This window comes from Hippopotamus amphibius, chromosome 1 (genome assembly GCF_030028045.1).
Source record: "Hippopotamus amphibius kiboko isolate mHipAmp2 chromosome 1, mHipAmp2.hap2, whole genome shotgun sequence".
Classification (NCBI taxonomy): Eukaryota; Metazoa; Chordata; class Mammalia; order Artiodactyla; family Hippopotamidae; genus Hippopotamus; species Hippopotamus amphibius.
Window position 1 is genome coordinate 128481798 of NC_080186.1, and position 8185 is coordinate 128489982.

Here is an 8185-nt window from a genome sequence, read left to right on the forward strand (position 1 = left end):
ACTTTGTTCTGCGTGGTGCTTCGTGGTAACTCTAGCTCAGTTTCTTCTAATTTAGTATCATGTCCATGCAAAAACTCCGCCCCACCCCCGGCAGTAATCCTAATAATTCCTGGTGTGGAGTCTTGTTAGACCAATAGGTTGTGCACCCATCTCTGAACCGTGTGCTGCCATTAGGGAGCTAGAACAGCATGACTGGCCCAGCCTGCATTACATAGCCACCCACCCCTGGGCCCCACTGAACCTACAAGGATTTGAGCCCCACATCCTCAAGTTCAGTGGGGACGAGGGCCTGAGAGCCACTAAAGGGACCAGACTGGTGATATGGGTACGTTACCTCTTCTCCATGATGGCGTGTGGTGTTGCAGGGCTGCCCGCTGACTTGTTAGGATGTCAAAGCAATGTGGTCAGGAGCAGCTGGCTGGGGGCAGGAGACCTACTGTGTCTTTCTGTGATGCCGCTGTCTGTGACCTTGCTCAGGGCACTTCTCTTTCAGCCTTTGGATCATCTGCAAACTAGGGGACAGACTCAGTGCAGGGTTCCCTAAGTGTGCTTCAGAGAAAGTCCTGCAGAACATAATGGGGTTTATGCAAAAAAGGACTCTGGTGAAATAAGTTTGGGAAATTCCATGTTGAGAGTAACAGCCTGTATCAGGGCTTTTCTGAACTGTGGCTATGCTGATGTAAATCTCCAGCAGTGGATACATACTCTGGGTGGGCAGCATTTCCTACATTGGGCTGCTTTGGCCACATGCCAGGCCACGTTGCATTCTCTGGAGCACATTGGGGCATGGTGAACTAGACCAGTGGTAGGAGCTGAGTTGCCAGTCTGAGCAAATTGTCAGGTGGGGAAGTCTCTGAGCTTTTTCCAGTATTTCAGAAAGCCTGTAGGAAAGAAAAATCACATATCATATCAATGGATGCAAAAAAAATTTTTTTTGGCCAAAATTCAACATTCGCTCATGATAAAACTTAAGATCATCTATACAAAAACCTGCAGCTAACATCATCCTTAACGGTGTGAAAGACTAGATGCTTACCAACCCTGAGATCAGGACAGGCAAGGATATCTGCTTTCACCACTTTAACGTCGTACTGGTAGTCTTAGCCAGCACAATAAGGCAAGAAAAGGGAAATGAAATTAGGAATGCAGATTAAAATGGTAGAAATAAAACTAATTCTATTTGTAGATAATATGATGAAGACCTATGTAGAAAATTCCAAGGAATCTACAAATAAGTAGAACTAAAGGAGTTCATCAGGTCATAGGATATAAAATCAATATACAAAAATTAATTGTATTTGTATGTACTAGCAATGAACACATGGGAATTGAAATTGAAAACCTGATGATACTATTTACAATCACTTGAAAGAGAAATGAAACATAGAAATCTAACAAAACATAAGACTTGTATGTTGAAAACTACAAAACACTGATGAAACAAGGCAAAGACCTACATGGAGAAACATGTCATGTTCTTGGAATGGAAGACTCAGCATAGTAAATTGTCATTTCTTCCCAAATTGATCTCTAGGTTTAATGCAATTCCTATTAAAATCCAGCAAAGTTTTTTTTTTTTTTTTACATATTGACATGCTTATTTTAAAATTTACATAAAAAGGTAAAGAAACCAGAGTAGCTAAGACAATTTTTAAAAACAAGAGTAAAATGAGAAGAATCACTCTGCCTGATTTTAAGACTTCAGTGTAGAGATACGTTAATCAAGGCATTTTATCAGGAGAGGGATAGACAAATAGATCAATGGAACAGAATGAAGAAACCCAGAAGTAGACCCACACAAGTACAATGAACTGATTTTTGAACATTCAATGCCAAATATTTTCTTTCAACAAACATTACTGGAGTAACTGGATAGCCCTAAGCAAGAAAAAAATCATAAATTTAAAGATAAAATATAACACAAGAAAAATGAAAATCTTCACTAGAATCTAGGGCTAGGTGAAGAGTTCTTAGCTATGACACCAAAACCAGTCCATAAAATAAAAAATTGGTAACTTGAACTTCATCAACAATTAAAACCTGGGACTTTCCTGGTGGTCTAGTGGTTAAGAATCCACCTTCCAATGCAGGGGATGCGGGTTCAATCCCTGGTTGGGGAACTAAGATCCCACATGCCATGGGGCAACTAAGCCCACGTGCTGCAACTACTGAGCCCACACGCTCTGGAGCCTGCATGCCACAACTGGAGAGTAGCCCGTGCACCGCAATGAAGCACCTGAACGCTGCAACCAAAGATCTCGCGGGCCACAACGAAGACCTGACACAGCCAAAAATAAATTACTTAATTAAAAGAAACTAAAACCTAATTTGCAAGTCACATATCTGACAAAGGACTCATGTCAGATGTATAAACAACTCACAAAAGTCAATGAAAATCAGTCCAGTTAGAACATGGGCAAAAGACACCAACATACATTTTAGCAAAGAGGATATCTGTTGCATTCAACACCATTAACCATTAGGGATAAGCAAATTAAGCCACATGAGATTATTACACCTATTAAAACAACTAAAATAATAGTGACAATGTCAAATTTTAACAAGGATGCAGAGAAATTTGATTTCTCATACATTTTTGGTGGGAATGTTAAATAGCACAGCTACTCTGGAATACAGTTTGGCAGTTTCTTTTTATATTTTAAAACATTGCTTAGGGACTTCCCTGCTGGCGCAGTGGTTAAGAATCTGTGTGCCAATTCAGGAGACACAGGTTCAGTCTCTGGTCTGGGAAGAACCCACATGCCTTGGAGCAACTAAGCCTGTTCACAATTACTGAGCCTGAGCTCTAGAGCTCACGTGCCACAGCTACTGAAGCCTGCGCGCCTAGAGCCCATGCTCTGCAGCAAGAGAAGCCACAGGAATAAGCCCCCACACCGCTACCAAGAGTAGCCCCCAAGCGCTGCAACTAGAGAAAGCCAGCATGCAGCAATGAAGACCCAATGCAGCTAATAAATAAATAAATAAATGAAACATTGTTTAAAGTATTGATTTTGGTACAGTCTGTCATAAATAAGCCAGTAGAGATGCATCTGTGTAGTAAGAGCCCTGTGCCAGCGGTTGGTGAACATCTGAGTGCTGTTCTAGCTCATCCCAGCCAGAGTGCATATCTTCCATGTTCTTCCTGTCCATTGACTGCTTCCAAATCCAGATGACCAAATAGGCATTGATCCCAAAGTAATCTCAGAATGGTTGGCTCAGCCATTCCAGCATCGGCACCCCTCTTAAATCCTGGGTAAATCATGAGAGGCATCAAAAACCCCAGCGAGTGGCAAATTGGCTGCTCTAGAAGAGCTGCTACAGCCCCTGCTCTGCCCCTTTGCCCAGCTTCACCATGGTAACGGCCATTTTCTTATACAACTAAGCATGCACTTACGATATGACCTGCCAACTGCACTCCTGGGCATTTTATCCCAGAAAAATGAAAACGTGTCCACACAAAAAACATACACACAAATGTTCAATAGCTGCTTTTATTCTTAATAGCCCCAAACTGGAGACAACACAAATGGTCCTTCAACGAGTAAATGGATAAACTGTGGTCCATCCAGATGGTGGAATACCACTTAGCAGTAGAAAGTGCTATGACACATATGACAACTTGGAGAATCTCAAGGGAATTATGCTGGGTGAAAAAAGCCCGTCACAAAGGTGACATATAATTCCATTTTTATAACACTATTGAAATGACACCGTTAGAGAGATGGAGAATAGATTAGGGATTGCCAGGGGTTAGGGATGGGGGACCGAGGTGGAGTGTGTGTGACTACTAAGGGGTAGCAGCAACAAGATCTTTGTGGCGATGGAACACTTCTGTGTCTTGATTATGGGGTGGTTACACGAAGTTACACAGGTGATGAAATTGATAGAACTACACACGCCCACACAAATGGGGGCATGGAAAACTGGCAAAATCTGTGGATGATGCCAATGTCAATTTTCTGGTTTTTTACAAGATGTTATTGTTGAGGGAAACTAAATGCATACAAGACCTTTTCGTAATGTTTTTGCAGCTCCCTATATATCTACATTTATTTCAAAATCAAAAGTAAAAAAAGGGAAATTGGGTAAAGATTCGACATGAATCAGAGTAAAATCGTATCATCTTTGGGCTGCGATTCTGTTACTTGAGCTGTGGCAGTGGTGGCGGGTAAGCGGTCGTTCTGGTTACCTCCCTTGTATCAATAGCTCTGCCTGCCACCAGCTACAACAATGCCTGGCCCGTGGTGGCCATTTTTTTGAATGAATGAATTGGCAGTAAAACATGTCTTTATCTTAATAACAGTTGGCATAATTGGCAACATCTTTCCAAGGGTCCCACACTACAAGTTGTCCTCGGAGGGAGAAGGGTGGAGCTCCAGGATTCGATGCTTTCTTACCACTTTTGGGCTCAGTGTCCTTTGAGCTCAGCCTGTGTGCTGACAGGGAGAATATTCAGAGCTCTTCTCTGGGCACAGAAGGTGTTAAGGGCCTAGACACTCTATAAAGGCAGTCGAGTTGCCAGTGGGTCCTCAAGGCCTGGTAGGGTGCTTGGTTTGTCATTCAACAAAACTGGTTGTGTGCTTCTGCCCAAAGCTTGGCACTGTTCTAGGCCTCGGGGAAACTCCAGTGAATGAACCAAAGTTCCTGCCTCCAGGAAACTGGCATTCCAGAAGGAGAGACAGACAATGTACAAAAAAATATAACAAGGGCCATGAAGGAGAACATAGGGGTAGGGGCACCCTGACATAGGGGTGGTCTTTCAGAGGAGGCAACCTGAGTGATGAGAAGTAGCTAGTCAGGAGAGGAGCATTCTAGAGGGGGGAACAGAATGTGCAAAGGGCCAGAGGCGAGAATGAGCTTGGGCAGGAGCACAGGGTGAAGTTGGAGAGGAGGCCGGTGCCAGGTTCCATGGTGTTTCATTTGCTCTTCAACACCCTGAGTTAAGGTATCTATGATCCTCGGTTTCCATTTGGAGGAACTGAGGCTCAGGGAGGCCTGGGGCTAGGCCCAGGTAGAAAATGCGGGGATCAAGATAGCTTTGTAGTCTCCACTTCTAAATTCTCCAAGTCAGAGAATCCACTTCTGCAAAGCCCGAGTGGAGGCCTCCCTTTGGTCTCTTCTTCCCCCTCTTCCAGGCTCCTGGCGAGCCCTCCCCCGCTGCCACCTACTGTTTCCTGGATGCAACAGGAAGTGGGAGGTCTCTGTCTCTTGGAGGGGTCCTTGGGGGGCTGGCAGCCACGGAAGGAGTTTGGTGTATTTTTCTTTTCCAATATGCCCTGCTTTCAACCCTTTGTTGTGTGTGCTGTTCTCTCTGCTTGGAAGACCACTACACTTTGTGAACACACACCACAGTATCAAGTTTTTCTCTCACAGGATCCTTCTTCTGTTTCCTTGACTGTAAAACTGTTCTTACCTTCCTCACAGTTCTCACCGGGGAAACTGAGGACTGAGGCTCAGAGAGGGGCGGTGCTGTGTGCCCCCTGCTCCCTTGGCCCATGAATCACACTAAGGTGCCTCAAGTGCATTGAACCCTCTCCTCCTGGTAAGCATGCTCCCTTCCCAAAGCCCCACTGGAATGTCCCCTCCTCAAGCCAGAGCAGGCCACACTCTCCTCTGGTTTCCGCCACTCACCATGCTGACGTCTTGCCTGTCATCAGTCCTGCTGGTTGCCCACGACTCTGCTTCACCAGACCAAGGACCATCACATTTGCCACATTCCTAGACCCTAACAGAAGGCCAAGGACACAGTAGGCATCGGTGAGTGTTTTCTGAATAGATGACTGAATAAGTGAATCAATGAGTGAGCTACTGGGAGGAAAAATACGTGGGAAGTTGACCCCCGTCCCAGGGCCCAGATGATCTTACACAGGCCCTGCCCTCTTTCCATTGTCCCCACGTAGTGAAATTAACTGTTGTCTCTCTCATTATTAATTATTTTTTTGTATAATGATATCTACTCCCTGGCCTCCACTGAGAAGCTGGGACACACCCATCATCCTGCACTGTTAATCTGATCATGGATGAAGTATCTGACAGAGGAGTGAAGGCTGGGAAAGCCCTCCAAACAGCAGAGGCTCCCGGCCAGACGGTCAGTGCTCAAGGCCAGGGCAGGTCGCCTGAGGGGTTGGCGCCAGGGCCCCGATGCCAGAAATTAGCCACATCTGCTGAGCATGAATGGATTTATTTCAGCAAATATATAAACATTTTAGGTGATTTTCACCAAAATATATCCAGAAAAAAAAAATCAATGTTAATTATTTTGAGTGGTGGGAATGTGAATGACAGTTCTTTACACTTTCCTGCACCATTTTAAAAGACTCTGCCTCTGCTGTCTGGGGTGCAACTAAACACAGAAACCCCAATCTGCTTGCCAGTTATGCTCCAAAGGTGGGAAGCCTGACATCTGATATGTGCTCTCTACCTGTGACAACCCCCTTCCCACAACTGCACTCTACCCACCCTTTCTGAAACCTGGACCCCACCCTTTCTGAGGTCTGGTTTTCCATTCTGGGACCTACCCCATAGGCTTTCAACACATCGGTTTTTTCCTTAAATTAGCTAGAGTGGGTTTCCTGTTTGTTTGCTAACCAAAGGCCTCTTTAGAGACAGGCACCATTAGGTGAGAGCTGCGTGAGAACAGCTAGGTGTGTGCAGTTCTGTGTGTCTAAACTGGTATGTCAGGTCAGTTATGATTTACATCTACTCTCCTGCCAGTACCTGGGTGGTGACGAAGCCAGAGTTAAACAAGAGTCATGTCAATGTGATTCTGGAAGACTAGAATCACGCGGTCTAGGCACTTGCCTTCCTGGCAATCAGAGGAGTTTGAAAAATTGACAGCATACCCTTTAAACCATTTCTGTTGCATGTGAGTCGTCTTGGTCTGGCTTTAGGCAGGAAAATGCCTGGTGTGTCTAGGGAACAATCGAGCGATCTGTGTGCATTACTTAGTGTGACCGTGTGGAGGAACAGAGAAAGATGAATTTATGAAGTTCCACCAGGGCCCCAGAGTTGAGGCCCCGACTTCTAGGCTGGGGAACTGAGAGCCTCTGAATGCTCTCAGGTGACCTCTGTTTTCGGAAATTGGTAGCAGTGAGGGAGGTAGACTAGGGACTTTTTGTGCCTACTCCCACCATGTATTCTGGTCTCAGTCTCGCCTGGGCCCTCAGTTTGCTGAGGCAGGCTTCTGAGTCTTCCTACACTTTGTCCTGCTCTCTAAAACAGCCAGTTCGAATCTCCCCAGTCTTCTTATACCTTTGGCCCATCACTTCCCCTTTAACCTGACAGAGAGAACAGACACCATCCCATGGGGACACCAACTTCTGCCTTCAAACCTACATGCTAGAAGTCAGAATGCACTTTCTGCTCCCATCCTTCCTCCTAAAGCCAATGCCTCCCACCACTCCAGTGGCATCTTTCTCTATTACCCCTTCTCTGTGCCTCTTCAACCCTGTTCTCTAAAACCTCATTGCTTTTAGCATTTAAACATAATGAAGCCTCTCCTACCTTAAAACAAATTAAAAAATTTTTTTTACATTTAACACAAATAAAACAATGTTAAATAAAAAATTTTAATTAAAAAAATACATTTTAAATAAAAAAATTTAAAAATTCAAAACAAATAAAACAGGACTTCCTCAGTCCTGGCTCCTATTTCCCCCCACAGCTTTCACTGACAAATTTTGTGAGAGCCACCTATATTCGATCTTTCCACTTCACTTCTCATGCATTACTTCTGCCTCTGACACTGTACTCCACTGAAACAGCACCTGCCAAGGTCGCCAGCGACAACTTTTGTTCCTAAATTCAGTTGTTGGAAACCATCCTCAATTTCTCACTCTCCTTGACCCTCCATATCTAATCAGCCTCTGAGTCTTTGCCATTGTTCCCCCTAAATAGTGCTCAGTCCATCGTTAGCGTCTCTCCACCCCCAGGCCGCTCCTGACCCATGACTCCAGTGAGTCGTGTCACTTCTTCGTCTTGCCTACCGTCTGGCCCCCTCCCACCCAGTCTCCCCACCATAAGAGAATCAGCTTTCCCAATCAGATGTTGTGCCTCCCTTGTTTAAAGCCCCTCAGTGGCCTTCAGGATAAAGTGTGAATTCTTTAACCTCGTTCACATATCCTGACCACCAACCTGTGGGAATGGAAACAAGGTGCCAATTACTCTGCGTCAAATATCAGCTGGG

The 8185-nt window shown here is 44.9% G+C and overlaps 1 pseudogene; it reads right to left on the bottom strand.

Moving 5' to 3' along the window:
- Positions 1 to 3106: 3106 nt before the first annotated feature.
- Positions 3107 to 3354, bottom strand: LOC130840137 (mitochondrial import receptor subunit TOM7 homolog; annotated as a pseudogene).
- Positions 3355 to 8185: the final 4831 nt, after the last annotated feature.